This window comes from Schistocerca americana, chromosome 5 (genome assembly GCF_021461395.2).
Source record: "Schistocerca americana isolate TAMUIC-IGC-003095 chromosome 5, iqSchAmer2.1, whole genome shotgun sequence".
NCBI lineage: Eukaryota > Metazoa > Arthropoda > Insecta > Orthoptera > Acrididae > Schistocerca > Schistocerca americana.
Genome location: NC_060123.1, coordinates 376,391,721 through 376,397,689, shown reverse-complemented (window position 1 = coordinate 376,397,689; position 5,969 = coordinate 376,391,721). Strand labels below are relative to the sequence as shown.

The window sequence follows — 5,969 nt, the reverse complement described above, 5'->3', positions numbered from 1 at the left end:
GCCTGCGCACGGTCCGAACTTTTCAGGAAGAATTTTTACTCATCGCAAAAGCGTTTTCCTCCTTATGAGGTTATTCTAGGACGGATAATGCTTACCAGACTCCATTGTAGAATCGTATCATTGCTGGGACAACTCCCGAACGGTCTATTGACTCTCCTCCCGCACAGGCCACGGAGGCCCAAAGGTACCGACCGGCCGCCGTGTCATCCTCAGCCTACAGGCGTCACTGGATGCGAATATGGAGGGGCATGTGGTCAGCACACCGCTCTCCCGGCCGTATGTCAGTTTCTGAGACCGGAGCCGCTACTTCTCAATCAAGTAGCTCCTCAGTTTGCCTCACAAGGGCTTGAGAACAGCGCTCGGCAGACCGGATGGTCACCCATCCCAGTGCTAGCCCAGCCCGACAGCGCTTAACTTCGGTGATCTGACGGGAACCGGTGTTACCACTGCGGCAAGGCCGTTGGCGAACGGTCTGTTACGAGCAGTCTATTTCAATTCTGAGATGTAGACTATGACGAACTCAGCAGCGAGACATTGGGTAGCAGAGGAGTAGATTCGCCGAGCTGCAGAAATCCAATGCCAGAAAGGAGGGTCACTTAATGAGAGCACTATTACATTGTAATATAGTTAGGACATAACATCAAACAAATATTTAAAAAAATTTTGTGGTAATAAATCTCAAAGGAGAGTGACTTTACAAGCCCGTTTGTAATCATTTTTTGTAGACAAAATCTTAATTATTACTCCTGTATTTCAAAATTAAGAATCTTTTCATTTTTTATGATAGTGAAAAATATTGTTTAATTACTGCAATGTAATATATTCATTTCTATGCTACAAAATTCAATTCCTTGCAACTGTTAACGGCTGAACGATGTACGTGTTGACACCTAAATAGTGTACTCAGGCCAAAGCCCAACTCAGGGCTATAGTAATAAATCAAATAATAACGTGATCTGTGTTTGTTTTATCTGAACACTGAGTTCTTTTTTTTCGGACTAGAATTAAAACGGGTGTATTTGGAACATTTCCCATGAGACGCTATGAGTAGGACGCACTGTAAACAGTTCTGATAAGCCTGCGAAGCAAACAGGTAACGCAGCGTTAAACAACATTATTTCAGTACTAATTCAGGAATTAATCTGGGACAAATTTCGCGTGACATCTTTTCCTGTTGGCGAAACGAAACGGGCCTCAATAGATTGTCCCAAGGTGTTTTGATATACCCTGTATACAAAGCAACAAAAATTCATCCACAGCTAAAAATTATTTTAGGCCTCTGATGCTTTGATGAAAATAAGAGCGAAACGCGAGCGGCGAAAAAGGCATGCAACGTGCTTTGTGGGCGTCCGGCGCCTAGGGTCCGGCGACGCCTGTGCTTTACGCAGGGCGTTCCCCTTCCCCTGACGCTGTGTGAGCCGCGCAGGTGATACGGCCGACAGGGAAAGGCAGTAACTCAAGAAGAGCGCCCGCCTAATAACCGAACACGAGGGCGGCAGCGCGTCAAACCCCACACAGCGCAGCAGAGGGGTCGGGGGTGGCCTTCCGGGAGCGGCTGCCGGAAGCCGCCCTCAGAGCTCTCTATCGGCCGGGCGCGGAAGCGCAGATAGCTGCCGCGGCGACCGCAGCGCGGCTGGCGGCTGGTGGCGGCGCCCTCGGAAGCGGAAGGCGTTTGTTCTGGCGTGCTGTGGCGTGGTGTGGGCGCTGCGGCCGTGATGCATGGGGCGGTCCCCGATACACCGCAGATACGCGCAGCCCTCCTGACCAGACACGAGGCCGCCTCGCCACTCGTCCCGGGCCGCTCTCCGACTGCCCCCGATTCTCTGACGTCACTCCTACAAGCCCGAAGCTCGCTTTTTGTGCACCCGTTCTAGGAAGGTCGATATAGTTAAAAGTTCGTTACTAATCAGTCATACAGAAACTTCTATTTACTATGGGCAAACATCCAGTCCAATTTTCTGCAACTGAACCGCAAAATCAGTTGCCTTCGTTTTTAATTTCTCCCTTTCAATTGCACATTCAGTGCAACTTGCTTGTATTGCGTTTTGTGTTGTGCGCTAGCTGGAAGAGAGGGTCCAATCGAACAAAAGTTTGTCTTTCTTCAGGCAGAACAACTTAGGTGTGTTTCTTAGGTGACTTTCCACATTAGTCTGAGAATGGTGTGTAAATAGCAACATGAATACATGATGCGCTTTGCACAGAGCATAGGCGTACCCAGCGAATGGCAGGGGTGGGGTGGGGGGGGGGGGCAGCTGCCCCCCCCCTAGAAGATATTCGCAGTTTTTTACTAATTTACTGTTTTATTTAGTAAGAAATGCTGCATGTTTTCTCGGATTGTACAAGTGCATTCTTGTATTTAAAATGTTTATTAAAAGCAGTTTTTTACTGGTTTACTGTTTTATTTAATAAGAAGTGCTTTATGTTGTCTCGAGTCCTTGTTTCCTGAGAATAGTATGACCTGCCCCCCCCCCCCCCCCCCCCAGTTCAGATCCTGGGTACGCCCTTGGCACAGAGTGATAATTTATGTCGTTCCCAGTGTGTTCTGTCTGTGCCCTACACCATGTACTGTAGCCATCAGCTTCCCTAGTATCTGGCAACGTTGGGATGTGTGAGGCATTGGGTCTCTGTTTTTTTGCTGCTAATGCTTTCTCGAAAAAAGTATGTTTTCTGGCATTTATCACTTCCGCTTATGACATAATACTTGTTGTGTTTCCTTTACATGTCACATTATAAACTTCGCAATGGGTAAACATTCTCTTCATATCTAAACCAACTTGAATGTCGATACAAAATATTCAATCTACACCGAAAAGTGTACTCTGCTGTCACATAAGGTGGAAAGACGATATTGGTGCAGATATATTGTGCACTGCAACTTCCTACAGCACATTGTCCCACCACACGTCTTCTTAAATGCATACCACTACAGCATATGCGAAATATCCTATTTGTATGTCTGCATCTTAGTACAACAAACAAGAAATTAACGTAGAAAAACACAGAACATAATTTACACAATTTAAATATTTTCTCCTTTTTTTAAAAAGTTAGTGGCAATGTTGCAATAAGAATAGAAACAAAACAACAAAAAATCCACAGTAAGAAGATGGTACTGCATCAAAGTTTGTAACAAACAAGAGTTGCAGTTTGTTAGAAGTTTATATTACGCTTATCAATCATTGTAGCATGATACCTCTCCTGTTAGTCTGTATCTCTATAAAACTATATTATATTGGGTTCCCACCTTTATCCAAAACACTTTTGCTTTTTTCATAAGGTAAACCCATCGGCCCAAAATTACCCTTATATGTAAGCGAATATAAAATGAGCCAATGCATTACACCTTTGTTGAGGGACTTGTTGTTACAGTGTAACGACCTTCTCCACATCAAGTGCATGGCGACATATGGGCCATTTCATTACAATTTCACTGAGGGGCTCGTTGTTACAGAGTACCAACCTACCACATGTCACATGCATGGTGATGTACGGGGCAATTTTTTTACAATTTAGGGACTTGTTATTATGGTGTAACAACTTGCCTTGTGTCAACCAATGTGTATTAAATGCACATGTTACAACTACCATTCTGTTCACTGTTTCATCACGGTGTCATGTACTCTCTGCTGGGTGATAGAGAAAGTCAGACTTCAACAAGTGTACCCTAACCCGTAAGTTAGATCAGTAGTACCAATAAGCAGCCCACACATGTGTTTATTGTGATACAAAAACTTATTACGTATTTGTCTAAATAACACAGATAGTTTTCTGTAAAGTGTGTGTTTCTGAAAGTGTGTCACAAAGACTGAGCTTTACTTACTGATTTATGTGCTTTAACCTTTAACTTAGAAGCGTGTTGCAAATGAGTAACGCACATGGGTTTATATAGTGGTCCTGCAGAGGCCATAACGCAAGAAAACGAAGAAGAAGATATAGAACAAATGTTTACGTATTTTGATAAATAACACAGAAAATTTAATTTCTGTAAGATGTAGTACAAAGATCAAAGTTCTATCACTGAAATGTGCACTTTAACCTGTAAATTTCATCAGTGGTACAATGTGCGTTTTGTACTACTAACGAAACAATAAATCAGACAATTTTTGGTTAGTTTAAGATATGGTAGTAAATTTGAAGTTTTGTCATGGTCTAGGGAACTTCTCTTTTTACTTTGGTTTTTGACATGAAGACCATACAACCAATAGTATATTTTAATCTGCTAGTTAGATCAGGAGTACCAACAAGTGACTCATGTGTTTCTTGTACTGTTATAGAAGAAAATTTTTCGTATTTTAATAAATAATATAGATAGTTTCGAGTGTTATTTATCGTCGCGCAAAGATCGAATTTTTGTTCACGATCAGAGATCTCTGTTGAACCTTGTTCATCATAGTTTTTGGCATAAGCAGACCGAGCAGTGTTTATTAAACTAACATATCAGATCTGGTGCATTTCGAAGCTATACTTGAGTATTACGAATATGTGCATATAAGTGCTACAAAGCAATTAAAGATCTTGTCAATAGGCACTATTTTAGTTTGTTTTGTTGTGCAAAGGTGTCAGGAAACGTGACTTCGTTGGATAAACATCCTATGGATTTTGGTATTGTTTAGTTGTTGATTGTGGAGATACAGTCTGTAAGCTTTTTAGAGAACCTTGGCCCCACAGTTCCGAGCAGTAAATGTCGTTTTTGTACCCCGATGTATCATAACACAGGTAGGTCCAAGATAATAAGTAATCAACAATGCTATGTTACCGGAATGAGATTTTCACTCTGCAGCGGAGTGTGCACTTGCCTGCGAAAGGCAAAGGTCCCCAGTTCGAGTTTCGGTCCAGCACACAGTTTTAATCTGCCAGGAAGTTCCAATGCTAAGTTAGCCAGTCAGTGATGACAATTATATTTTTCTAGTGTTGGTCATGATGCATTGTCTTCTTCCCCCTAAAACTGTGCGTGGTCACGTGTGAAAGTTCGTTATTGTATCAACAGTAACATAGTGCTATTTAGCTGTAAGAGGAACAGTCAACTAAAAGTATGTTTTGCACTGTTACAGAACAGTAATATAGACAATTTAGATGTGTAAATACTATTTTGATACTTAATTTGTGCCCACGGTTATGTTTACTTTGTCTTACCCAGTAAGTTACACAATAACTGCACTCTTCCAGTAGCTGACATCACTCTCAGCGTTATGGCACACAGAGCTTCTGGTGTTAGAATATTATTTGTGTTCTGAATGCCTATTTATTTGTTTTAAACTATCATTCATCACTGCCTTTACTGCTTAGCCTATTATTTTCGCTAATATGTGCTTTGTACCACCCATAGACCAACAATACAAACGATTTAAAAGCCGAAATATATGATTTGGGGTGTCATTATGCCATGACTAAGTGTGGTACATAGATGGTACTTCACTCATAGATAATTGCAGATTAACCTGTAAATTATATCAGTAATACCACACATATTTTGATAAACAGTACAGCTAATTAAGGTGTGGGATGTATTTAATTTTAGCATCCACTGATTCTTGCACCAAGTAGATTGAAAATATTTAACTTTACTCATTGCAGAATGGGAGGTATAGAGAACAAGTTTGTATACATACTGATTGGCTGTTTCGTTTTAAAAGCTAGTTTAAGCACTGTCTCTGAGTGGCTGTTGTGTGTGTGTGTGTGTGTGTGCGGGGGGGGGGGGGCGTTGATGAAACCAAGTGTTGCTCATGAAGCTGTATTAGGTTTCTGCTGACAAAGCATCCCTCCTGCCCCTGTTCTTGTATGCAGACAAGCTGTCCATTAATATCATAGGTACACTACTAAATATTGTAACTCTTCCTTGTTTGTGTCAGTGTGAATTTTTAAATGTCTTAGAACCAAAAGTAAAACACTTCCAAACAAAGTCGCGTCACATTGTCAACAGCAGGGGAACAATGAAATCATGAAAATGTAGGCTTTAGAATTAACGAGTT

At 41.7% G+C, this 5,969-nt stretch overlaps 1 pseudogene; it reads right to left on the bottom strand.

Moving 5' to 3' along the window:
• Positions 1 to 347: 347 nt before the first annotated feature.
• Positions 348 to 465, bottom strand: LOC124617023 (annotated as a pseudogene).
• Between the last annotated feature and the right edge of the window lie 5,504 nt (positions 466 to 5,969).